The 27,981-nt window shown below is 41.2% G+C and overlaps 2 long non-coding RNA genes across 2 annotated transcripts in view; both read right to left on the bottom strand.

Moving 5' to 3' along the window:
• LOC147001723 (uncharacterized) overlaps positions 1–27,981 on the bottom strand; it is a 227,414-nt gene that overhangs the window by 55,709 nt on the left and 143,724 nt on the right. The gene's annotated exons all lie outside the window — the stretch shown is intronic.
• On the bottom strand, positions 325–25,184 carry LOC147001726 (uncharacterized). Its single transcript, XR_015044619.1, has 3 exons — positions 24,881–25,184; positions 1,556–1,687; positions 325–502 (listed from the first exon to the last, which is right to left on the bottom strand). It is a non-coding gene; the product is annotated as an uncharacterized LOC147001726 (long non-coding RNA).

Here is a 27,981-nt window from a genome sequence, read left to right as displayed (position 1 = left end):
CTGCAAAGCACTCTACTATTCTAAAGAAGGGCTCCAACACAGCACCCTTCAAACTCAATGTCATATAGAGTTGTGATGTGTAATCAACTTATCTCCCCCAGTGAACTGCAGATTCTAGTAGAACAGAAAAATTTACTTCTCAAACTAACAGTTTCTTGATAAAGGCTACCTCCACAAAAAGCCTTGTAGATGATCCCATAAATAAACAGTTGGAGAAGACATAGGCAAGTGCCTGGTAAGTTGGTGGACTGTTACATTGGACTGTCTTTGTTTATAGTGAGCCATGAGGGCAATCTGCCTCTGATACACATCACCCTACCTGCTGCTGCTTGGTACTTGTGACAAAGATGTTCTTGCTGGCCTCATCACAGAACCTTTTTCTTCACCATAGGATGCTTCCTGTTCAGCCTGCCCCTCCAGCAGCTTCCTGTTCTCATTCAGCAACATCCTTACTCTTTCCTTCAATTAATTGCTGTCATTCAGGAGGTAACAGTGCCTGAAGCTGATCCACAAACAAAGAAACAAAAAATGGTCATTTCAAGCAAGCTTACATTTCTCTGCCACTCTTTTAAGAACTAGGATCCCTACAAGAGTCCTGATCCCTGGACAGCCTCAGACTAGAGTCCACACTATACCCATCAGTACCAAATAGAGGTAGGTCAAATACAGAGATCAGCCACATTTCACAAGACTCAGAGGACTTCAGAAAACCGTATCACCAATATTGTGGTTGTTTATATGTCTGTGTACCATAAAACAATCAGCAGGGAAAGGGCAAAAACACTCTGAGGGAGAAGAGAAGACCCAACATGTATAAACCAAATCGAGGTAGATCAAATGCAGAGATCAGCCACATGCCACAAGACTCAAAGGACTTCGGAAAACCATAACACCAACAGTTTTCCATATACATCACAGAAGAGGAAATGTTCCTCATGGTTGCTTATATGTCTGGGTACCAGAAAATAATCAGCAGGGAAAGGGCAAAAACATTCAGAGGGAGAAGAGAAGACCCAACAGGTATAAACTCTTTCCATTTTTGTCATGGATCCCAGAACTTTGAATCTGCTGTCAGAATCCTAAAGTTTCAGGGTTGCTTGATATTCCCAGCATGGTGGAAATGGTTTCTATGCAGAGGATCCTGAATTTGGAAGAATAAAGTTTGGAGTGTCTTGGACACTCGTCACACTGAAGAAAACTGAGTCCAAGAGGTACAAATCCAAGACCCTTGCCTCAAGGGAGGGCTCCTATTAAGGAACAGATAGTGGGGCTGGAGAGATGGCTCAGAGGTCAAAAGCACTGACTGCTCTCCTGGAGGTCCTGAGTTCAATTCCCAGCAACCACATGGTGGCTCACAACCATCAGTAATGTGATCTGACCTCCTCTTCTGGGGTGTCTGAAGACAGCTACAGTGTACTTACACATATAATAAATAATTTTTTTTAAAAAAAGAAACAGGTAGTATAGAACTAGAGCCCTTATTTTTGTTCAAAGTCCTAGAAGGCCACCAGCATTCCCTGCCTAGTGTTTCTCCTTACCTGTGTCAGGGACTCACCTGCAGGAATAGTTATATTCTATGAGTTCCTTGTACTTCTCTATGATATCACTTATTGACTGGGTCATTTTTTCCATATCCAACATTGTCTTCTCATGTTGTGATTTAATGATGGTGAATTCAATGTTCATCCTGTGGAAGAGCATGGCCCAAAGAGCAAATATCCTCTGAACTAAGCAATCAAGTATCATGTGCAAAAAGGCTGTATCTGGACTACCCAAGCCAATTGTATGCCACATCCTTGTTCCTTCAAAGAAGGTCCTATTAGTACTGAGTAAACTTATTATCTTGCCCAGAGAACAGCAGAGCCTGAGAACCAAATGAAGAGCAATGACCCTCAAGAGCACCTTGGGTAAGACTGAAGTACTATACTAGGTCTGTGAGAAGTTTCTAATAGACCTGTCAAGATATTGAATCCTTTATCCTCAGGCTGGTCCTCTTGTCTTAGAGCTGTGGTGGTTCCCACTATCTAGTGAAAGAAACAGAGAAGTTCTCTCTGGGTCAGCATCTTATATTTACATCACCCCATGCAGTTGAGGTTCTTCTCAAAGCAACACCAAAATTCTGGCTGTTCAAAGCAAGGGTCAAAGTCCTACTCTTTGACTATCCTGGAGTCTAGTTTGAAAAACCCACTGTCATCACGTCTGCTAACATCTTGACAGATGAAGACCCACAGAAGCTCATCAATAATTGTATGAGGAAACAAACATGAAGAAACAGATCGGTCTCAACATATTGGACACCCCCACATCCCATGAAAGATTCTGAGTGAATGTTCTACATGGATGGGAACAACTCAATTAAATATGGAACCAGGTACACAGGGACTTCAGGAGATATTGCAGGTGAAAATATTTGGCCCCAAAATATATAGACCAAATCTATGGTGAAAGAAAGGACCTGTCATCACTTACCAGGAATGTCAATATGCTTTACTTAATAAATATGTGGATATTATGATCTATGGAGAAGGAGAGCTCATCACTGCTCACAGAAAGAACATTAAAAACAAAGAGGAATTCTTGGCTCTCCTGGAAACTCTTTGAATTCCTCCATGATACTCTTGGTTTCAAGGCAAAGCACATCAACTTAATGACCCCCTTGTGGTCACAAGTAATCAGGTCACTGAGTTGGCATGCCAAAAATTGTTTGAGATCAGTGTAAACTGTGCATGGTGGCACATGCCTTTAATCCCAGAAATTGAGAGGCATACGCAGGCAGATTTCTAAGTTCGAGGCCAGACTGGTCTACAGAGTGAGTTCCAGGACAGCCAGGCGATACAGAGAAATCTTGTCTCGAATAAACCAATCAAAAAGCAAACAAACAAAAAACAGTGGAATCTACTGACATTCAGTTGACATACTGTGACCCACTGCAGCCTGAGAATCCATTGTATAAACAAGGGGAAATAAGGGATGTAAAAATATCTAAAAGATAGCTGAAGCCAAAATTTGGTGGTGGACACCAGAGGGAATGATCACTCTGCCAGGAAATACTGGTAAGTTTCTGGAAACAAACCTTCAACAGACTACCTGACTGGCATACACACTACTTTCTAAGTTGCTCATAACAAGGTATGTATAACTGGACTTAACAGCATGGCTCAATTCCTCCAAGCAATATGTCATCTTAATAGTAAAATACATGTAAAGACAGATACTTCGGCCAGAAGTGAGAACATATGAGGGGCCAAACAATGGTCAAATGTGGGAAACTGACTGCACTGATGTGTGTTCTGGTGGGGGAGAGTAAGAGTCCATGCTGTTTTTTTTTAATGAAACCTTCTATGCGTTTATCCACTAGTCTGAAACTTCTAAAAGAGTAGCTGAGGAGCTCTTCAAGGTACTTGACCAATAATTATACCACACCCTTTGAATTGTGTCAAACTATAGCAGAGCATTCATAGCCAAAAGCTGTCAATAAACAGTGAATGATTTAGGAATAGATGGGAACCTTCATGGTATATGCAGACCTCAGAGTTCTGGTCTCATGAAAGTAAAGAAGAGTTCCTTAACGGAAACACTACAAATCTCTCAGAAGAGTTCAGGGACTGAGCCTCCTTCTTACTTTGGGCCTATTGTACCCAATACAGGGAGGAACTCATCCCTATACTATTCTATTGGAATGCCTGCCCCATAGCTTTGTAGGCTCAGATATCATCAGCTAGTCAAAATATAACTATTTTTTTCATTAGCCATATTCTCCAGTTCTCCATAAAGGCTCTTCATTTGACTACCAGAGAGAGAGAGAGTATACTTCTGTCTACCCCACCATCTCCCCAGACACCTTTGGGCCTTGTTGTAGTGATATTCCATAACCGAAGGTGGTAGCCAAAGACAACACAATCAATGTGGAAAGGCTTTGCATGATATCTACACTCTTACACCTGTGAGGTTAGGTGGCATTTTACCATGCACTCAGCACACCCAGGTCAAGAAGGCAGAAGGCACTGATGTCAATGCCAAAGAGAGCCCTTTCTGAAATTATGAATCCATTAAAATGGACCCGAGGCCATTCATCCCCTATCCATCCAATTGAGTCTTAGGTATATCATGAATACAGGATCATATTCCAACCCCCAACAGACTCAGGCCTGGAACTGGGAACTTACAAAGGTAGATACTGGAGAAGTGAGAGCTAATGGGACCAGGAAGCAGCCATTCAATGTCCCTCTTGGCCTTTGTTCAGAGATGCCTATTTTGTCTGGTTGTTTTGGAGATAGAGAGAATGTAAGATTTTAGCTCTGGAAGAAGGGACATAAAATTTACAATTTGATGTTGCCCCTGTAGTGACTTCTTCTATTGCCAAGTACATGGGAGTTTTCATTGCAAAGAAAAGGGGTTGTAAATCAGAGATTGTGTGAAATCACATGGATCAATATATTGAAACAGTGTCTCCTCCCAAGGCAGTTGCACTCTAAAACATATAATCCAACTTGTGTAAGAGTAAAGGTGCAGGAGTAGGTTTTTGGCCTCTGGGAAACAGAGACACCTGGGTAAATCGATTGTTTGTTCCATGAATGGACCCCAGAAGTAGATTTATATTGGAGAAGAATCTCCCTCATAAAAGGATCCAAACAAAGATGAGCGACCCATTCCAATGCACTAACAAACTCTCCCCATTCAATGCACTGGACTTGTAGTGAAGCAGAGAGAAATCTCTAGCTTTGGAAGGAGAAGTTGCCAAGAGGTATCCCAAGGGGCAAAAGAGAAACTCCAGGAAAGGGCACCTCAGAAACTGGTCAAGATGGGGCAAGCTGGTAAGCCAGTAGGCCATGGAAGTTCCAGATGACATCATCAGTAGTCACTTCCCAGACAATCTCTTGTATCCAAGAGAACCCTAGAATCTTCTGTGATGTCACCACTGTTGTGGTAACCAGAGCAGCTTGTGGGGTATTCCTTCAGATCCTCATGGGTTCCCAAGGAGGCATGTTGTCCATGCTCCTCAGGGTATTTCGGAGAGAGAATAGAATACACTCAGACACCAGAGTAAGGCAGAAAGAGTCCAGCCGCCCGTCAGTGTGGGAAAGGGCAAGAAACAACTGGTCATGGAGATGGCACAGTGAGTCCTGGGCAAGGTTCGGGGAGCTGCCTAGAGTATGTGGGCTTCAGCTGGTCCTTCCAGGAATAGGGATTATGATACTTCAGATTCTTCAATGGTAGAACCAGAGTCAAGAATATCTGATGATTAGTTTTACAGACAGCCTGATATTCAAAAGCCTGCAGTTGCTTTGCTGAGAGATCTTAATTTCCTCCTGAATGGAAAATTATGCAGAGCAAGCTCTGTGAGAATAGAAAAGTGTTGTTCTCAGGATAGAGTGTTCATGTACTTCATCTTAATATAGTTTCCTCTAGGATACATGAGCATGTGATGCCAAGAACAGAGAGGGCTATTCCCCTGCCTATGAATCAAGGTCTCAGACACTTTGGTATGGAACACACATGATGTGGACTGATTCATAGTCTGGGGTTCCTGTAGTAGTGTATGAGCTCTCATCATGCATTTGAAGAAGACTAGAAAAATGTTGGCTAGTATGCTAAGAGGTACAGATTTGTTGTCAGATATGAGCTGACAATGCCATCCATTTATTCTTGCCTGGAGCAGCTTATGCATTTCAGGGCTAGGGCGATTACAAAAGGAAGTCAGGCATATGTTTAGTGATGGTGGTTGTGAACAGGGACCTAGCTGAGGAGCCCAGCTTGAAGAAACCTATGATGCACTATCAGGGATTCTAGGTGTCTCTAGATTTTCCTCTTCCTCGGGCTTCTGTGTAGGACAAAGCATGGTTTCCCTTTCCCTGCCCTATTATCTCTACAAGGTTACTAGTGTTTTTTCTACCTACAGGGTCTGTTGGGGAGGCATCACCACAAACCCCCACCATCAATGAGCAGGAGAAGAGATGTGAGAGGTTGGAGAAGCTCAAAAGAGAGCTCCAGAACATAAAAAATGCCAGAGAAGAACTTCAGGGAATCTTGGCCAATTACACTAACAAGGATTTAAATGACAGGTAGTCTTTATGCCCAGTTTTCTGCTGACTATCTTGGGCCATCCCTGTTAAGCCCAGATTCCCTCATACCACAGGTGGCTACAACTCCAGGCTGTCTGCATATCCAAATTAATTTTGCTGATTGGACTGTCGACACAAAACTTCAAGTTCAGATAGGAGTGAGATGGGGTTACAGGCACTTTTCATTCCTCCAAAAGTAATTCAGAGGCTGTGGCATGAATCACAGTCTGGGGATGAAGGTAGTAATGTGTGAGCTCTCATCCTGCCATTTAAGAAGCTTACACAGGTGTTGGTTTGTGGGAGTTGCTAGGTAAAGTTTGTTTATAGCCAATCCTTTCCATAATTGACCAGGCTATAATTTGGATCCCATTGGTCCTGTCAACAGCTGGAGCGGGGTGTCCCACATATTGTCTCTCAGTATGACTGGATTGGCTGCAGTTCATCACTGCTTTTCTCAAATTTTGTTCATTATACTCTCAGATAAAGCCAAATAATTTTAATTATTTTGCATTCTGATTGTGTTGTGTGTCTTGTGTGTGTGTGTCTTGTGTCTTGCGTCTGTCTGTGTGTGAGTGTGTGTGTGTGTGTGTGTGTTTGTGTAAAAGAGATAGAGAGAGACAGAGAGAGATACTGACAGAGAGACAGAGACTGAGAGAGATACTGTTTGCATGTGAGCTTGAGTGTGCCTTTGTGGATGTGTGTGTTCCTGTGTGTATGTGTTCCTGTGTGTGTGTGTTCCTGTGAGTGCAGCTTAAGATCTAGAGAGTCTGTGTCATGTGATATATCATTGAGTTTTGCAAGACTCCATTTCCAGGCAATAACAGTGAGGAAGCCAGGGAGGTTCATTTTGAGTAGCAGAGGACTTGACCTCTGTGCTCACCGTGAATGCACATTGGAATCTCCTGGTGTGTTATAAAGGCTTTTCCCTGTAGATATGATTATGTCCTTTGGGAATTTTTGTAGCAATAGAACCAAGGATTGGGAATTCCTTGTCTAAAACCAGGAGGAGAATCATACAGATTTAACGTGGACCCAGGCCTGTGACACAGATTCCTGGAAAGTTCTGGGAGAGCTAGTCTATTCTTTCAAACCCCTTCAGGGAGCTGAAGCAGATCAGCACCCTGCCTTTTCTTCCCTGGGCTTAATGGCCCAAGCTGAAGAGCAATAATTTTAATAAGCACCAAGTGGAAAAGGTAATAAGGAGCTAGGTCCAGTGGCATATATGGGGTAGGGTAGAGCATGATTCAGCTTGAATTGAAATGATCCTTGTATCCTTAGTTCATGGGACAATTTGTTGCTTGGGCCATGCCCTCCCACAGGATCAACTTTGAGACATATATGCTTGAGATGCAACATGACCAGGTGATGACTGACCTGAAGAGAATGCCCCAGGACATCAGTGAGGCCTTGTCCAAGTGCAAGGAGTTGACTAAAGAAAATCAGTTCTACTGGTGAGTGACTAACAGGGTCATGACCCAAGAAATAGGCCCAGGATATGTCTGACAATCCTTGTCTTTGAACTAACATGGGGCTCAGGTTCTATACTCTTAGTCTCTAAAGAGGAAGCCTGCCTCCTTCAAATGAGGCACTAAGATTTTAACATCTTAGAGTCATTTTGACCAAGTGTGAAGAGTCTGGGAGCCCCTCAAGTCACTGTCCTTTCCAACACAGTATCCTCAAGATTGAAAGTTTTCTACCATGATGGAGATATCAATCAACCTTGGACCTCTTGAGCTCTGAAAGTAGATTCATAGATGGGGTTTCCAGGAGAAACATAGAAAGATAGTGTGATGCTTGGGTCTCTTCACTCCTAGAGAATTTTTCCCTATACCTACAGGTGGTTTTTTAATACCACAGACTCATAAGCACATATAGACACCATGTTCTTTTCTGAGAGATACATGAGTCCCTGTTGGTGTCAGGGTTTTCAAAAGTATCTTGGGTCTTCTGGAAAGTGGCAGTCCTCTGGATTTGATCTCCCTTTATGGCCAATCTGGATACTTGTCTGGGGCTGTCTGGGGATCAGGGCCCATGAAGAAGGAATGGTGCTTGGAGGAATGGGAGGAAGATGGATGGATGCTGCCTGTAATCACCATGTTTTGTTTGTGTCTCAGCTTCAGGAACTGCCACCTCCTGATTGAATCTAAGCTCATCCAGCACAAAGTCAGGATGTTGAGGAGTGAGAACAGACAGCTGGTATGGGATCAGACTGCATTGGAAGAATGCAACATAGCAACAAAAATACTATGTAAAGAAGGCAGCCAGAAGATCAAAGACCACTATACTAAGCAGCAGCAGGTAGGATGAATGAAGCATCATGGGCAGAATGCCCTAATGTGTAATCATAAAGACAGTCAAGCCTGATGGTATTTATGGTATTAAAAAACCACCTGTAGGTATGTAACCATCCTGCACCTTATCCAGGCTCTCTCCTATGTCTCATCCAGTTTTACACTTCTGTGATCATTTCCAAGACTTTCTGTGGAGTTACCCTCTTTTGGAGAAATTGGATTTCTGCCATGCCCTCTCCTCCCCATCCCAGTTGGCCACCTCTAGCTTGCCACTCTAGGCAGAGGAGATCCTGGACCCCTGACAGAAACCCCTAGAGGCTCTATGGTATGGAGAGGTGACTCAGGATGCCATTTCCTGAATTATCTAGGAACCAGGCCCTCTGTTTTGCTCTATGGCAACTCATCCAGAGGGGTCTGGGCCTGTCCTCTCCTAGGACAGAAGGGCAGGCTCCAATTTTATTGTGTATGTGTACGTGTGTAAGGGTGTGCCTGTATGTCATGGCTTGGCTGAAAAGATGCAGTGTCCTTTCGATGTCTCCAAGATGAAGTACTAGTACAGGATGGCAGTATCTAAGGAGCCATACACATAGCAGGGCTATTGGTTTTTGGTTTTGCTTTTGTTTTTTCCTTCATGAGTATCCACTTTAGAGTTCAATGCTTACCCTTGGGAAGAATTGCATGAAGCACACTCTTGCTGATTACAGTATCTTTTCAGTGTGCATGGATTTCCTGTGAGATGGTTTCTCTGGGGATTCCCAGATATAGGGGTTCACAAGGAGAGCCAAGGAAGGAATCTTCACTCCAGAAATAATAAGAGCCTTCACTTCAAAGTTTGCTAGGCTCCTTAGAAGGCCTCTGTTCAATGTTAGATTCAGACACTGATACACACTTATTTTTCAATATAAACATTTAGACTATTGGAGAAATGTGGTGTTTTACTTTAACTCCAGCACAGTGTGTAGTTCACAATTAAGTGTCAAGCAATTTTTTACATTTGAGAAAAACATCCAGGCCCAGGTTCTCTCTGCCCCTTCTCCTATGGGGATACAGGAAAGATCTCAAATGAAAGGTCATACTAGATTATCCTGATGAGTAAAGCTGGTGTTTCTTGGATCGCTGACATGGCAAGATCTCACCAGGCTTTTTTCTCTTCCTCCCATAGGTCTGAAATATTCTGCAGAAGCTCAAACAGATCAGAGACCAGGTCAAGATCTTGCTCCGACATAACTGTTCACCAGGAGCACTGGATGTGCAAAGCAAATTAACCACCATTGCATCTAATCCTTGTAACCATGGCAATCTTGGGCTGCATTTTCTTCTTTTTTAGTTTGCTATGGGTAATGAGGCCTTTATTTTTTCTAGCCTCTCATCCAGCAAAACTGCCTGTTTGGAAGGCTTCAGAGAAGTACTGAGATACATCAAGATCTGCTGGGCATCCAGCAGGACTCTGACAATGCCAATTTTGGCAGGTCCTGTTGGGTCATCAAGATATAATTCATAGTGGTCAGTCATGTGAATTTGAAAAACTTTAAGGTATCACCTGTAACATCTCTCATGTTAGCCTTGAAGGACTAGTCCATGAGCAGAACACCCACCCCAATGAGGCATGCCTATATTCATCTTCAACAGATTATTACCATCAGTGACTGCCTTTGCACTATTTCACCAAGGCCAGCAATAGGCTGTGGGTCTGTGCTGAACATCTGCAGCAAGAGAATGATGTTTAGCTTAATTATTTTGTTTGGTTTTTGGTTAGAGTGTTGATTTCTTTGGGTCTTTGGTTTTCCTGTGTTTTCATTTGAAGTTTCATTATATATTCATTATCTTTTTGTTAATGTAATTAATTTGCATTTTGCTAAGTCTATATCTTGTATAAACTGACTCCCCACGTTAAGAATTTATTGAATAAAATTAGTGTATTGTTATGGATAAAACATCATCTCTAATTATTTCTATTATAAGGATATTCTGCATTTATGTGTGGTTCATACATAGTCCTGTAACACTAGAAGTTTTAGGCAGGAATGGGACTCTTCAAGTATTATGTTGTTTAGGCTTCATAAGTAGTGCCCAGCCAGACGGATCTCCACATAAAATTGAGCTTTTGATGTGGATAATGTATCAAACTATGTGGATCCCGAGGTCAGGATGGAAAAACTATCCTTGCTCTATCTCTATAGTAAAAAATTTAGCTACAGTCATAATGTACTCTCTTGGATGACCACGTCAGACAAACAAATTAGAAACACAACAGTATTTCTCTAATACATCTCAGGAAACAAAAATATTCACATTGAGTAATTAAAATCTTCTGAATTATAAATGAAGTGATTGGGATTAAAATGACCTTCAAAGTTCATTTCAGAATTGAATGTTTGATACCTACTTCATCGAACTGTTTTACAAAGGACTAGTAGATATGGACTTGCTGGAGGAGTTGTGACAATGGAGGTTGGTATTGAGGTTTCAAAAGCTCATGCCAATCCCTGCCTCTGTCTTTGTCCCTGTCTTTGTCACTATCTCTCCGTCTCTATTGATCTCACTATGTTTCTCTCTCTTTTTCTCTATATCTCAGTCTATAATGTCTCTGTCTCTGCCTAAGTCTTTCTGTTTGTCTGTCAATCTGTATCTATCTATCTCTTTCCTCTGCCTCCTCTATATGTATCAGATGCAAGTTCATCTACTCCTCTATTTTTATGATGCCTGTATGCATGCCTGCCTGCCTACCGCCACGTTCCCCAACTTGACAATCCTGGATCACACTTTTATATTGTAGGTCAACCCCAATTGAATATTTTCTTTATACGTTATCCTGGTCAAGATGTGTCCTAGCAATAAAACAGTGAATAAGAAAGCAAAAGAAAAACTTAATCAATGCAAAGATCAGCTACAAGATGGGAGAGGATCTTTACTAAGTATACATATGACAGAGAGTTCATTTCTAGACAATCTGATGGTGTTTAAAACCAAACAACAGGAAACCTGCCTGTTAAATATTAAAACATTATAAATTTAAACATTTCAAAATGTTCTATGGCTGTACATGGTAGTGCACACCTGTAATCCCAGCAGTCAGAAGGCAGAGGCAAGAAGAACTGCATGAGCCTCTGGACAGTCTAGTCTATGTACTAGATTCTGGGACAGCAGGGGTAACTAGAGAGTCCCAGTCTCAAACATACTCCCTTCTGATGTTCTGTCGAACTGAACAGAATCTTCAAGAAAGAGAAAGAAATGGATCATAGATATGTATTTACATATTTAATATCCTTCCTCATAGGAAAATGCAAATTAAAATAGTTTTAACCTTGTATCTTACTGCAGTCAGAATGGCTATTACAAATAGACTAAGGACCACAACTGTTGGCATGAGTGTGGGGTAAGAGAACATATATTCACCTGTACAGTCATTATGAAAAACAGGAGAAATGTTCTGGAAAACATTACTAGAGATAGATCTTCTATATGAACCAGCTGTACTATTTGTGGTGGTGTGAATGAGAAGAACCCTTATAGGCTCATAGATTTGAATACTTGGTTAACAGGGTATAGCACTATTTGATCAAATTTGGAGCTGTAGCCTTCTGTGGGGGTGGGCTTTAAAGTTTCAAAAGTCCAGCTCAGGGCCAGTATCCCTGTTTCCTGCAGATCCAGATCCAGAACTCTCAGCTACTTCTCCAACACCATGTCTGCCTGTGCATGATTCTGTCAAGACAAAAATGTACTAAAATTCTGAAATGGTAAGCAGACCCCCATTTACATGCTCTCCTTAAAAGGACCTATCATGGTCCTGTTGTCCCTTTCTAGCAAGTGAACACAGACTCAGACACTATTCCAGGGCATATAGCCAAAGGCATTATCCTAAGACAGACACCCGGAGGTGCTCATGTTCCTTGCTGCTTTATTCACAATAGGCAGGACATCAAAACAACCCAGACGTAAATATAACTGATGAAAGGATAATGAATATATGGTTCATATACACAATGGTAATGAACTGTGACAATATAAATGAAATTTACAGGTTAATGGATGGAGACATGAATAATCTTTCTGAGTGATATAACCCAGACCCAAAAAGACAAATACCACATGATGTGTCTTATGTGGATGGTAACTTTGAATGTATAGAGATGTGTATTTAAACTGCAGTATCCATAAAAGGTAATGCACTAGTGTTGGGTTATAGGAGGATATTGAAAGAAAATAATAGAACACATAATTTGTGAAGGAGAAAAAAGGAAAACAGTAGGACAGAGTGAGGTAAGTATCTTGGGAGATTGCAGAGGAGTGTGGTGGCTTGAATATGCTTGATCATGGGAGTGGTACCTTTAGGAGTTGTGGCCTTGTTAGAAACAGTGTGTCAGTGTGGAGGGTGGGCTTTGAGACCCTCCTACTAAACACCAGTTAGACAGTCTTCTTGGTGCCTTAGGAATAAGATATAGAGCTCTTAGCTTCTTCTCCAAAGTAATGTCTGTCTAGATGCTGCCATGCTTCCTGCCTTGAAATCAATGGACTGAGCCTCTGAACCTATAAGCCAGTCCCAATGAAAAGTGGCCTTGGTCCTGGTGTCTCCTCACATCAATAAAACTCAAAGACCTGGGACAGTAGACCACCATGTCAGGAATTTGGTAAGGTTGAGTGGGTTGGAAGTCCCAGACCCACAGTAGATGGCAAAAGTGTCACCTGCTTCCTACCAGGCCTCTTTCATGGGACCAAAATCTCTACATAGGTACATGGCCTGTGGTCATTTAGAACAGAATAAGGTTCCCCATACTAATGAGGTACCTAGAAGATGGTAGGGTTTAGTCAATAAGCTTCCCTTCCTGGACATTCCTTCCTCAGAAGGTACTTACCTTCTAGTCTAACCTCAAGACGTGTTATGCTTTCATTTCCATGAAAAACAATCAATAAACAGTTTAGAACCAAGGACTGTCTCTCTCATCAAACCAACTGTGGGTTATATGGAGAAAAAGCCTTTGCCTACAGAGCCATGCCATCTAAGTCTCCAACAGAAGGACCCTCAATACTCCTGGACTAGCCACTTCTGAGCTAACCCAGAATTCCCCATTCCCTGTTTTCAGGGCTAGTTCTCAGCCTGCTGGCCTCCTACATGCTCAGCTCCTCTGTGACTTCTAGCAGTACCTGCATGTCCAAGATTCTGAGACCCCTTGGCCTGGTCTCCTTGCAGGCCAGCAGGCTCTAACCTGCTATAAACTCCCTGCAACCCAGCACTGTCTGGATGTCCAGGATTTCCTGGGTCCCTGACCCCAGACTCCTTAACATAGGCCCATGGAATTCAGAACCTCCATTCTCTACTCTTGCCTGTGGTTTTCATTGTCAAATGGACTCCAAGGTGTCAGGGAACCCCAGCTTCCACCTCCCATGCCCAAGGCGACATTCTTCCACCCCCTAAGTAGTGTAATTGCATTTCAATCCAGGTCAATACCAGACAGTGGGCTTAGGATACATACAATCTACCATGTCTGCATTTGGTCTGCCCAGTTGGTTTCCCACACCTGTGCTGCAGACCAGAAAGCAAAACAACACTAAGACAAGGAAGTAGTATGGAGGTGGGATAACTGACTGCAGACTTTTGAAAGGCCACCTGTAAGCCTACAATTTAAGAAGCTTTATAATACACAAACCCATATAAAGGAGGTTTAAATGAAAATACCCTATTATGCTCTGACAATTCCTCCCCTGAACATAATATACTACCCAATGAAAAGCCCAGGGCCAGGTTTGCCTTATCTTGTTTGGAGTTGCTCATCACTGAGTCTCATACACACTACCCAATCATTAAAGACTGCGTCCATTGCTCTTCCTTCCTTTCTGGAAGTCAATGGTCAGACCACATTGCTGAAGAAGATGGTATCTGGCACAGCCATCAATTCAGGCATCTATCTCATTATTTTCTGTGTGTTGAGAACATATCTATTGCTCTTTAGCAGTTACTTGGAGATATTTGGCCCACTACAACCCACCAAATGTCTATAGAAGAGATAATCCCTTGGTAGCTGAGATTGCAAATCCCAGTCCATCATCACCCTCCTAAAATCTGGCAATTGATATTCTAATTTCAGCTTCTCTAAGTGGGCTAAACTGGAGAGGGAGCCCAGGGCCTCAGGCACACCATGCAGCAAACACTACAGGACAATACACTACACTTCACCACAGCACACCGCACCACACCACACTACAGTATACTACACTAGATAACCCCAGTCCTCCTGTTTCTCTGAGATCAACTTTGGCTGTCCACTGTGGGAACATGTCTACTTTATATATCTGCAATGGATATAGGAAAATATGTTTTAACCAAGATCACTTCGGTGTTTGTCTAGCACGTTTGTTGGCAATGTTAAAGATTTTCAATTGGCATGCAACTTTATCCTTTGTGAAGATTCAATATAAGAACACAATGTACAACTATCAAATCATTTATCATTTCTTTTCATTGGGAGCTTTCAACTCCCATTTTCATTTTGACCTAATGTTTTCTTGTTGGTTGGTATTGTGGTAGAAGCTGTTCCACATTCTTTAATTTTCTTCTCCTAGGTATAATGACCATTACCATACGACCCTGAAAATATTCATCTCATCAGATACCTTTAAAGGGGCTAAATACTCTTTTGCAAAGAAATTATGGATTATGGAGAATCTGGGGGTTGGGTTGTAAAATACTTTCACAAAATAGACAGAATATAAAAGCTCGTAACTAGTTTCTGGTTTATTTAAAAGGATCAGCTTACCTGTAGTATAGAAATGATTTTCTTAAACAAGGACTTGCTGTAACCAAGTCTGTGAAGATTAGCTTTAATTGTCAGTTGGAAACAACCTGGAGTCAATCTCGGAGCAGAATCTCAACAAGGGATTTTTCCATGGGTGGCCTGTGGTCATATCTTTAGGGTTGGTTCTCTTAGTCAAATTAAATGATATCAAAAACCACAGCCCACTCTCAGAGGCAATATTCCCTAGGCAGGGAGGAGGCCCTGAAATGCATAAAGGTGGAGAATTGAACTGAACACAAGTAAGCACTCAAGCGAGCTAGTGAGCATATCTGTGTTCATTTGTCTCTGCATTGGAATGTCAGTGTGATGTGACCAGTACTCTCAAGCACCACCTGTTACGACTTCCTGCAATGCTGGGCAGTCACATGAAAATGGAAGCTAAACAGTTTCTCTCCTAAGATGCTTTTTCTGAAGTGTCTCTTCATTTGTCCACCCTGTCAGATCTTCTCATTTGGAGACTTGAAACTATTTTTACTTTAATTCTCCATCAAATATAATAAGTTTCTGGGAACTGAACTTTCCCTTCTACAATGTTAAGTACTAGAATTAATTTCTTCGTTCTTATTGTAATTTGACATCTGTTATCTAACAATCCCATCTCCTTCCTTCTACTCAGGTCTCTACAAGAACTATCTCATCTACTCTATTTCTATAGAAGAGGTAATCCCTTGGTAGCTGAGATTGCAACTCCCAGTCCACCATCACCCTCATAAAATCTGGCAACTGATGTTCTAACTTCAGCTTCTCTAAGTGGGCTAAACTGGAGAGGGAGCCCAGGGCCTCATGTATACCAAGCAGCAAACACTACACGAGTGTACACTACACTTCACCACAACACACCACCCCTCACCACACTACAGTATACTACACTAGAGAACCCCAGTCCTCCTGTTTCTCTGAGGTCAACTTTCTTTCTTAGCCCTTTCTCAGCCTTCCTGCATGGATTATCTGCCCAAACAAGGTGAATGTACTAAAACAAAGGGAACATTTTCTACTTTCATAATCCACATTGAAATTAGCTGTGAACTCTGTGCAGAGTTCATGACCACCAGGAACACCTCGCCTCCCTTCTCCCCATTGCCACTTATTTGGGTTCTCTCTCCATTTTTTCTGTTCTCTTTTCTAATCTGAGGGTACAGCCTTGGATACTCAGATTTTGGGTACTTTGTCCTTTCCTTCAGACCTCTGTATTTGCTGTGTCTACTCTTAGGACTCTGTGTATCAGGCTGAGTACTTAGTAGAGCTGTTTCTAACTCTGCATCAGCAGATACCCACAAGAGCTTCTGGCCCTCAGATAGGTGGTTCTTCAAAGCTTTAGATAAGAAGTGTGACTCTGAACAACACCCTGACTCCTGCAGACAGATGGCTGCTGAACATACTCCATGACTAGTTGTCCCAGGAGGGTTTTGGGACTCCTCCAAATCTGGCTGCACTGCAGCTTCCCTTACAATTCAATGTGGATGTCTTACAGGTTAAGAGGATCAGTCAAGTACCAACAAGGTAGCCACATGGATGCATCCAGAAAGGCATGATTCAGGAGAAGCTGAAAGTCCTACATGTTCATGTGAAGGCTGCTAATAGAACAGTAATGTCCAGGCAGCTAGGGTGAGGGTCTTGACCACACACTATACTCTAACATGGCCACACCTTCTTATATTGCCACTCAGTGGACTGAGCATATAAAAACCATAAAAAATATTGATGCAAAAATACACAATAACTTCTTGGAAACTGAATCTAATAGCACATGCAAATGATCATTCACCATGATCCAATAGTCATCATGCATAGGATGTAAGAATGATTCAATGTTTTGGAATTCATCAAAGTAATATACTATGTAATAAATTTAAGAAATTTTTACTTGATCATCTCATTAGATGCTGTATCATCCCACGAATGCAGGAATGACTCATTATGGACATCCATCAATGTAATCCACTATATAAAATATCTTAAAATATATTGGATAATCTCATCAGATGCTGAAAAATTGTTTGACAATATACAATACAACTTCAAGATAAATGCATTGGAAGAATCAGAAAGTCACGGTCTATATCTGAATATAATAAGAGCAACATAGATCAATCCAGTTGCCAACATAAAAATATATGGAGAAAATTTTGAAGCAATCCCATTAAAATCAGAGACAAGGAAAGACTTCCCCCTCTTCCCCTATGTATTCAACATAGTCCTTGACATTTTAGCCATAGCAATCAGGCAAAAAAGGCAGATCAAAGTGTTGCAAATTGGAAGGGAAGAATTCAAGACACTACAATTTGAGGAGTATGGGATATTACACATAAATGAGCCCCAAAATATCCAGGAGAGAACTCCTACAGCTGATAAATAACTTCAGCAATGTCAATGGATATAAAATTAACTCAAACAATCCAGGAACTTTCCACTACTCAAAGGATAATTAGGCTGAGGGAGAAATTTTTAAAAACTACATACTTCACAATAGTCACAAACAATATCCTGGTGTGATTCTAACAAAGCAAGGGAAAGATCTGAATGACAAGAACATTAAGTCTCTGAACAAAGAAATCAAAGAAGACTGTAGAAGATGGAAAGATCTCCCATGGTCATTGATGAGCAGGATTAATATAGTAAAAAATGTCCATCTCGCCAAAACAATCTACGGATTCAATGCAATCCCCATCACAATTCCAACTCATTTCTTCACAGAGATAGAACAAGCAATTCTCAAATTTATCTGGAATAACAGAAACCACAGTATAGCAAAAACTATTCTTAACAATAAAAGAATGGCTGGGGAAATCACCATCTCTGATCTCAAAATATACCACAGGGCAATAGTGATGAAAATGGCATGGTACTGGTATAGAGAGACAAGTAGACCGATGGAATAGAATTGAAGACCTAGAAATGGACCTACACTCATATGATACTTGATCTTTGTCAAAGGAGCCAACACCATCCAGTGGATAAAAGACAGCATTTTCAACAATTGGTGTTTGTTCAACTGGCAGTCTTCATATAGAAGAATGCAAATTGATCTATTCTTATCTCCTTGTACAATGCTCAATTCCAAGTCACTCAAGGACCTCCACATAAAACAAGATACACTGAATCTAATACAAGAGAGAGCAGTAAAGAACTTCGAACACATTGGCACAGGGGAAATGTTCCTGTACAGGACACCAATGGCTCATGCTGTAAGATAAAAAACATTGTCAAATGGGACCCCATAAAATTCAAAAGCTTTGTAAGTCAAAGGTTACTGTCAAAAGGACAAAATTGCACACACATATTGGGAAGACATCTGTACCAACCCTACGTCTGATAGAGGGCTACTATCCTGCTGCAGACCCTCTGGGTCCCGTGCCTGCATGAAATGGTTCTCTAGTGTAGGTGGGCAAAGCTTAGGATAGAGTGACAAAGTGTCATACACAGGAGAGGTTGTGCAGAATCTGAATGTAATTTTCTGGTCGAACTTAGACTAAATATATTACAGCGAATATCATAAATTGTAAAACATAGCAGATAGGGTACATAGAAGTTTTCCAGGTGCAAGAGGAGTGACTATAAAAAGAATTTGTAGGAACCAGATAAATGTTTACATTAGAGATAAGCATCCCTCCAGATGTAAGAGGAGTGACTTCAAAAGGATGATGTTTACATTAGAGATTAGCACCTGCTTTGGATCAGCCCTGTGCCAGGCAAGAGTTTCACACTTTAATGTTAATGGGCTAGGGGAGTATTAACTCTTGCCTGGCCTCAGGAATAAAGTAGTGTCAAGGACCTTGGAATTCTTAGGTCTTGTTAATTCTTATCTATGTCTGGAGAATTCCCATTTATCAGTATAGTATATTAACTTGCTGTTGGCATGGAATGTAGTCTGTAAAAAGAATTTCTATCTCAGTGAGAATTCCAATCTCTTTCTGCAGATAACTGAGCTAATGGCTAGTGCTTTATTGTTTTATTGCAGTGCTTAATTAGTTACTGAATAGTTTAAGCTCCTTGCTGCTATCTGGGAACTTAGAACACTGGGAAAGGCTTTAGCTATGTTAGAATTCAATCTTAAAAGTCATTACATTAAGGTAATACTAAATAGAGCACACGTGAATCCATACACTAGGCTAATTCGGGGATGGAAGATTGATTTTATGGTTTATAAAGATTTAGGGGAGAAAGTGCCAGACTCCAGGAAGAGAGTTTCCTTGAAACTCATTGCTTCATAGGTCAGCTTCCCAGGTTTCGCTATGTCAAACTGACTCAACCAAAGTACGTGGCAATATCCAAAATATATAAATAACTCAAGAACTTACACTCCAGAGATCCTAATAACCCTATTAAAGAATGGGGTACAGAGCTAAACAGAAAATTCTCAACTGAGGAATCTTGAATGGCTGAGATGTACTTAAAGAAATGTTCAACATCTTTAGTCATCAGGGAAATGCAAATCCAAATGACCCTAAGATTCCACTTCACAGCACTCAGATGGGCCAAGAATAAAACTCAGCTGACAGGTGATTCTGGCAAAAATGTGAAGAAAGAAGAACATTCCTCCATTCATGCTGGGACTGCAGGTTGGAAAAACGACTTTGGAGATCAATCTGGCAATTCCTGAGAAAGTTAGAAATAGTTCTACCTCAAATACAGTTATACCACCATGGTGCATATACCCAAAAGATTCTCCAATATATTAATAGGACACATGCACCACTATGTTCATAGCAGCCATATTTAAAATGACCAGACACTCAAAACAACCCAGATGTCCCTCAACAGAGGAATGGATACAGAAAATATGGTACATTGTACAGAAGTACTACTCAGCTTTAAAAACATTACTTCATGAAATTCAAAGGCCAATGTTTGGAAGTTGAAATATCAATCTCAGTGTGATATCCTAGTCACAAAAGGACACACATGGTATGTAGTTATTGATAAGTGGAAATTGTTCAAAAAATGCATGGAATGCCCACGATACAACTAACAGACTATGGGAAACTGAAGAAGAAGGAAGATCACACCAAAGTGTGAATGCTACAGTTCTACTCAGAAGGGGGAAGAAAAGAATGTTTGGAAGTAGGAGGAGAGAAGGATCTGGGAGGGAGAGAAGAGTAGGAGGTAAAGGAGGTTCTGGTTCGGACATGGGAGGAGATGGGGAAGAAGTACAGAGGGAAAGTCATTTGAAATGAGGTCTGTAGCCATTGGGGAGGGGGAACTGTGTGTAGCGACTATAAAGTCTCAGATGCCAGGGACCCAAGAGATTCCCAGAACCCAACATGAAGGACATTAGCCTAAATACCAAACAAAGAAGAAGTAGGAACTGTACAGACCATATTTATTGGATAAGCATGGCAATCTTTGAAGGGTGGGGCCACCCAACCATCTCAAAAGTATTAATCCAGAAATCCTTCTCTCAAAAGGAAATGAAGGGATAAAGAGAGGAGCAGAGCTTGAAGGAAAGGCCATCCAGAGACTGCCCCATCTTGGGATCCATTCCATCTGGAGACACCAAACCAAGTCACTATTGTTGATGTCAAGAAATCTGATGCTGTCAGGAGCCTGGTATATTCTCATTCTCTCTCTCTCTCTCTCTCTCTCTCTCTCTCTCTCTCTCTCTCTCTCTCTCTCTCTCTCTCTCTCTCTCTTTCTCCTTTTTTTCCCACAGGTGGAGGAACATTTTTGTTGCTTTTCCCTAAACACAGTATAACAACGATAGATAACATTCATATCAAGTTAGGATTATGGGTAATCAGAAGGTGATTCAGTATATCAGTATACAGCAATGGTTCTCAACCTTCCTAATGCTGCATATCCTTTATGTACTTATTCAGGTTTTGGTGATACTCCCTCCACCATACCATAAAATTATTCAATGCTACTTCATAACTGCAACTTTTGGTAGTTGGTGTCTCTTGAAATGCTATGCACGCAGCCAAACATGAGACCGAGCGAGGGAACACAGAATGTAAAGTTAGGACAAGGACTGAAGGAAGAGAAGGGGCTTGCAACCCCATAAGCAGAACAACAAAATCAATGAAACAGAGCCCCACAAAACTCACATGCACAAAACCACCAAGCACATAGTACATGAGGGGATATCCAGAGTTCCAGCTGGATACGTAACAGAGAAATGCCTAATCTGGCATCAATGGGAGGGCATGCCCTTGGTCCTCTACAGGCATGATGATCCAGGGTTGGGCAATGCCAGGGCACTGAGGCAGGAGTGTGGGGAGGAGGGGGTATAGGAGCACCCTCATAAATAGAGGCAATGCTAGAAGTGGAGGGGATGGGGTTTTGGAGGGGGAACTGAGAAGGAGGATAAAATTTGGACTGGAAATACATAACAAAATCAATAAAGAAAAAGTAAAAATAAAGTTATAAAAATCACAAATGTGGCAACCCTAGAAAAGGACAACCTACAAAAGAGATCAGGATCTACAGATGCAAGCCTCACCAACAGAACATAGAAAAGAGAATTGCAGGCAAAGGAAATACCATAGATGATATTACAAAGTCACTCAAAGAAAATACAAAGAGTAAAAAACTCCTAACTCAAAACATCTAGCAAATGCAGTACACAAAAAAAGAACAAAACTAAGAATAACAGAAAAAGAAGTGGGTGAGGGTTAACAGTTCAAAGACCCAGAAAAAACATCTTCAACAATATCATTTTTAAAAGTCCTTAACCTAAAGCTGAGATGGCCTTAAATTTACAAGAAACATACAACACACCAAATCGATTGGATCAATACAGAAAATCATTCTGTCACATATTAGACAAAAGTATAAATGTACAGTATAAAGAAAGAAAATATTACAAGCTATAAGGGAAAAAACTCAAGTAACATACAAAGGAAGACCTATGGGAATTACATCAGACTTGTCACCAGAAATGAAAATATCTAGAAGATCTTGGAAAAATGTCTTGCAGAGACTCTAAGAGAACACAAAAGCCAGCCCTGGCTACTATACCCAGAAAACTCTTTATGACCATAGTTGGAGAAATTAAGATATTCTGCCACAAAAACAAATTCAAACAGTATCTTTCCACTAATCCAATACTACAGAGGATACTAGAAGCAAAATTCCAACAGAATGAGTGTGATTATACCCAAGAAAACACAACAAATGAATAATGTCACAAGAGCCCCAAAAAAAAGGAAAATCATGTTGTCTCCATTACCTGCCATATTATCTCAACCTACATGGTCTGTTGGAAAAGCATCACCCCAACCCTCCACCACCAATAAGCAGGAGCATAGAATGAGGAGGATGGAGAATCACAAAAGGTTTCTCCAGAAGATCAAAAATGAGAGAGACGAACTCCAGGGAATCCTAGCCAATTACACTAACAAGGCTTTGAACAACAGGTAGTCATTATGCCCAGTTCTTTGCTGACTGTCTTGGGCCCTCTCTGTTAACCTCAGATTCCCTCATATCACAGGAGGCTAAAACACCAGGCTGTCCACACATCCAAATTCATTTTGCTGAATGGATTTTCGACACAGAACTTCAAGTTCAGATAGGAGTGAAATGGGACTCAGGCAGTTTGATTTCTCCAAAGGTAAATCAGAGCCTGTGGTATGAATTACAGTCTAGGCATAAGGGTTGAAGTGTGTGAGCCTTAATCATGCATTGTAAGAATCCTATGCAGGTATACGTTTTGGGGAGATGCAAAGTACACTGTGTTCATGGCCAATCATGTTTGCAGTTAAGCTGGAAGTAATTTGGGTTAAACTGGTCCTTTCAACAGTTGGAAGGGCCTGGTCCCACATACTTTCTCTCAGTAGAACTGGATTGGCCATAGTTCATCACTGCTTTTATCAAATTTTATTCACTATACTCTCAGATAATGTGTGTTCATTTGGCATTTTGATTGTGTTTGATTATGGGTGTGTGTGTGTGTGTGTGTGTGTGTGTGTGTGTGTGTGTGTGTGTATGTTCCACTTAAGATCTGAAGACACAGGGAGCCTCACTTTGAGCAGCACAGCATATGAGCTCTGTGATCACTTTAGGTGCACACTGGAAATGTAGTCTCCTGTAGATACTGATTATGTCCTTTGGGAATTTATGTAGCAACAGAAGCAAGGATTGACAATTCCTTGTCTACAAACAGATGTGTCATCGCAGACCTAAATCTTGGCTCACACTGAAAGAGCCTGAGCAGGTACTTGTCAGGACTGTTTTCTGTCAGTGTTGCTAGAGTTCTTTCCTAGAGCTTATATTCTGGAGCTCACTGGATCAACCAGGATGTGAGAAAAGCTTCTCTCAGGCTGAGTGTTGGTGTGAGAGATGTGAGGCTTCAAGAATGAAATTTCACTAACACTCTCAACCTAGTCTAAAAATTGTGCCCCCTAAGAAATGTTAGTGCCCAAGGGATGGATAGCAGAGACCAGCGTCTCACATTAAACATAAGCCTTCCATAGTCCTCATTCAACTGTTTCTCTACCATCCATTGTTATCTCCTCATAGTTTTCTACTCACTTATGATTTTTAGACAGAGAAAGCGACATATATCTATATCTATCTATCTATCTATCTATCTAGAGAGAGAGAGAGAGACTATGTGTTTGTGTGTGGTATCTATCTATCTATCTATCTATCTATCTATCTATCTATCTATCTATCTATCTATCTATAGAGAGAGAGTATGTGTTTGTGTGTGGCATAAGCATGTCTGTACCAATACATATATTGGTGGGTGTGTTGAAATTCCAGTTATTTATGTAAGATTTTGTTCAGTTTTTCTTTTTTTGTTTTATTTATTTATTGATTGATTGATTGATTGATTGGGACAGCATCGTTTTGTTTGTTTTTTATTCAGTCTTTCTGTAACATATTCCCTAGAAACCAGGTCTGTCACTGAACCTGAGACTTCCTGTTTTGTTTAAGCTGTCTGACCAGCATCTTTGAATTTTCTGTCACCTCCCAGGCAGAAATCTTTGTATAGTTTGGTCTCAATTAATTGTTATGAGGTTCAATTGCTCATAGCTAGGAAGATCATGGTGCTATTTTCTATAATTTTATACAAACATTTTAGTGTTTTGGGGTTTTTTATTTGTTTGTTTTTGTAAGTGCCAATTCATTAACAAAGAGGAAGACAATGCCGTCTGCTTCAGGTGTCAGACACACAACTTGGCTCACTGTGCCTTCTCATGAGTTTTATCTCATCATGAAGGAAACTTCAGAAAGAAGTAGTAGGGAGGGGGTAGACTAGTGGTGGTCTTACCCAAGAAACCTGGGCTACATGTTACCCAAAGTTGAATGTTTCAACAATTAATGTCTTACTAATCCAAGAGAAGCCATGTTGCCAACACTTAAAAGTGAATGAAAACATAGATAGTCCAGCCCACCTTTTCCGAATCTTACCATGTGACCTCAGATTCCCCTTCCCAGTCCTTCCCTCATTCATTACAACTTCCAGATCCTGAGTTTGGATGCCCACCCATGTGAGAAAAAACCGCAAAGCCGGCATGGTACCCTTGGAATATGAGTATGATATGGAGCACAAAAGGGGTGCTCAAAAACAGCTAGCTGAAGACATGAACAAAACGGGGCTCCAAGAATCTCGATGTTCCGATTGAAAGAACACTTAGGAACCTAAAACAACAGCCTATCATTCTAAGATGGGAGTGTGGGGCTCTTGGAGGTCAAGGGGCAGGAGTCCAGGCACCCCCGAGTCACAAAGATGGTTCCCTGACATTGGGCAAAAGCATTGGTGTTGGTTGAGGGACCACAGAAGCCAACTTACCTGGATTATCATGGCTCTCCATCCACTGGACCTCAGACTCCAGTGGCCCTGGGATCAAGCTTCTTCGTGAAGCTCCACTTCTGTGTCTGTCTTCTGCTGCAGGGCCTTCACAAAGCACTCTTTCTCTTGCCTGCCTCGTGGATGCTGGCAAGAATCACAGGAGATACTCAGACCCTGGGGTCAGGAGGTCAGGAGACCAGGCCAGATGTGACCTTCGTGGCCACTTCCAATCCAGACACACGCTCTTGTCCCCCTCCCAGTTGGTCACTGCTAGCTTTCCTTTCTAGGCAGAGGAGTTCCTGGACCCCTGACAGCAACCCCTTCCAGCTCTATGGTATGGAGAGGTGAATCAGGATGTCACTTCCGGAATTATCTAGGAACCAGGTCCTCCGATCTTCTCTATGGCAGCTATCTCAGAGCCGAGCTCCTCGGGCCTAATACACTCCTAGGACAGACAGAAGGACAGTCTCCAGTTTTATTGTTTTCTAATTAAAGTCTTTAGTAATAAAAAGTTAAACATGTAAGCATTTTAAAAATAAAACTTAGACTCCTTTGCCTCATTGCACTAAGATAAACCCCTGGAATCTAATGAGTGTCTTACTGGCTTCACCAAGTGGATTCATGGAATCCTATACTGCATCCCTTTGCTGACTTTATTTTGCTGAGTGTATCATAGACATGACTTTGCTTCTGTACAGATTCCCCCTCATTGTTCTGCAGAGTGCTGCATTTCAGAAAAATCAAGGCATGTTAAGTCACTAACCTCTTTTTGGCTGACATTACTAAGTGTGTGTGTGTGTGTGTGTGTGTGTGTGTGTGTGTGTGTGTGTGTGCGTGCTCGCGGGCACACGCACAACTTTGTTTTTAAATTGGGTATTTTCTTTACTCACATTATCCCGTTTCCTGGTTTCCCATCATAAAAAAAAAAAAAAAAAACCCTCCCCCAATTCCTTTTCCACTCCCCTTCTTACCAACCTACCCACTCCTGGTTCCTGGCCCTGGCATTATATCTCATGAACTGTAATCTGTTGATTGCAGCTACTGGATAATATCTATGGCTAACTGTTTTTGTTGGTGCTACCAGAGTCTTATGAGAAATTGCTAAGTTAGGTTTAGAGAGCAGAATATATTTCCACTTGGAGCTTGCTGGAGGATATTCTTGGAACCCTCTTTTAGAACCTTGAATCTTGTGTGGACCCACTTGTGTATGCAGAGGACCCATTTGTCTGTTTTATGTCATACTTGTAGAAGCAGCAAATATCTGCATGGAAAAATTTCCTGACAAGGAAATCAGTACAGGCCCAGGCAGCACAAGTTGGGTTAATTTAAGAATCTATTACACAGCTCAGGTCCCAATACTTCCTCAGTTGTCAGGAAATGTGCTGTAATATAGCAGTGTTTTCATTGGTGTGTGTGTGTGTGTGTGTGTGTGTGTGTGTGTGTGTGTGTGTGTGTGTGTATGTGTATGTTTGTGTGTGTATGTGTTTTTGCCCAGGTGTTTGTGACCATGTTTATGTGTCATATTTGTGTAATGATAGGTGCTTGTTGTAGGTGCTAGTATACAGTACTGTTCATTCATATTTTCTTTTAAGTGTGTGCATGTATATGTGAAGGCAAGTATTCATGTGTCTCTGTATACATATGCATGTATTTTTTTATATATTCACATAGTCACTTTGTCAGCAAATATCTTAAACGATATAATAGAGGACAACTTAAAAGAGAAAAGTACTCTGTCAGTTCATTTTGCATTGGGGAAACAGCTTTTCATCATGCCTCTCCACCTAGATCACTAGAACAAATGGCACAATACAGAAGGAGAGGGAATTTGTAGGAAAAATTAACTCTAAATTGTTTGAAATAGACTTAACGGGTCGAATTACTTTACATATACATAAATTATATAACACACATACACACACATACAGTCACAAGGAGAGAGAGAGAGAGAGAGAGAGAGAGAGAGAGAGAGAGAGAGAGAGAGAGAGAGAGAGAGAGAGAGAGAGAGTTATGCTACTGGGATAAAAAGTCTTCCCCAAGAGCCATAGGCTATGAAATATAAAGTCCCAATAGAAGGCATGGGAGATATCCTTTGGCTGTGTTTGTAAGGAGACTCCAAGACACCCTTAATGAATTATACACTATTGATTTTTGTGAGGCCAGTGAGCTAGGGGCTGAGAGAAGCAGGCCTGGAGTAAGAGGTAGTTGAGGCATGTCCAAACCCTGGAAATTTCATCCTCAGAGTGGCAGCAATAGAATACCTTTTAGAGTTTCAGATGGTTCATCTGAAAAGGTGTAACTGTAAATCATGTTGCAAAAGAAAATTTCAGAGAATTCTACTGGTTTTAGTGTATAACTGCAGTCATTCATTTCTCCAAGTTGTAGGGTTGGACAAGGTCACTATAAGAAACAACTGTTTATGGACAATAAGGGCTTCTATCATTCTCCAAGCTGAGAACCTAAGAAACTTCACTATTTGCAGCTAATGTAAAATGTGTAGACTTGGGGATGAACAAAGCTTTAAGTTCATTAGGCTCAACAGCCATTTCAGAGTGAAGGGAGCAATACCATACTCATGTCTGTGCTGCTGTGTGTAGTACATGTCAGGAAAAGGGGGAGGGGAGCTATGTGCTTCCAGGACAAAGCATCAAGAACACTTAGGTTGCTAGAATTTGTATTCTATACTATATTGTTTATGTTATGTTATATTATATTTATGCTACAAAATTATTGTTGTACATCAAGAAGACATTCATCTTCTTAGGAGTTGAAAGACATGAACAGAGGTCAGATGATGTTCCAGGTCGGCAGGGGCAGTATATTTCCACACAGAGGTGTATGGGCTTCCCCTCTTGCTGAGGTTGCACCAGGCAGAGCTTCAGAGAAGGAAGAAGCACATCCAGAGCTGCTCAGCATTCAGGAGGAAATGTCTAAGACTGTAAATTAATACTTGTCCTCACCCAACACCAAGAATATTTAATGGAGTTGAGTTAAGTAAAGTTAAAAGACTTTGAGCAAAATCCTGTAACATGTGTCAACCTTGGTCTTACAAAGTCTAAACTACAAAGCCCCCAAAGAAACATGGCAATGATTGTCTTGAT

The sequence above is a fragment of the Mus caroli genome, unplaced genomic scaffold, assembly GCF_978045245.1.
Source record: "Mus caroli unplaced genomic scaffold, Mus_caroli_1 scaffold_12, whole genome shotgun sequence".
Lineage (NCBI taxonomy): Eukaryota > Metazoa > Chordata > Mammalia > Rodentia > Muridae > Mus > Mus caroli.
This window is presented reverse-complemented; position numbering and strand designations above follow the sequence as displayed.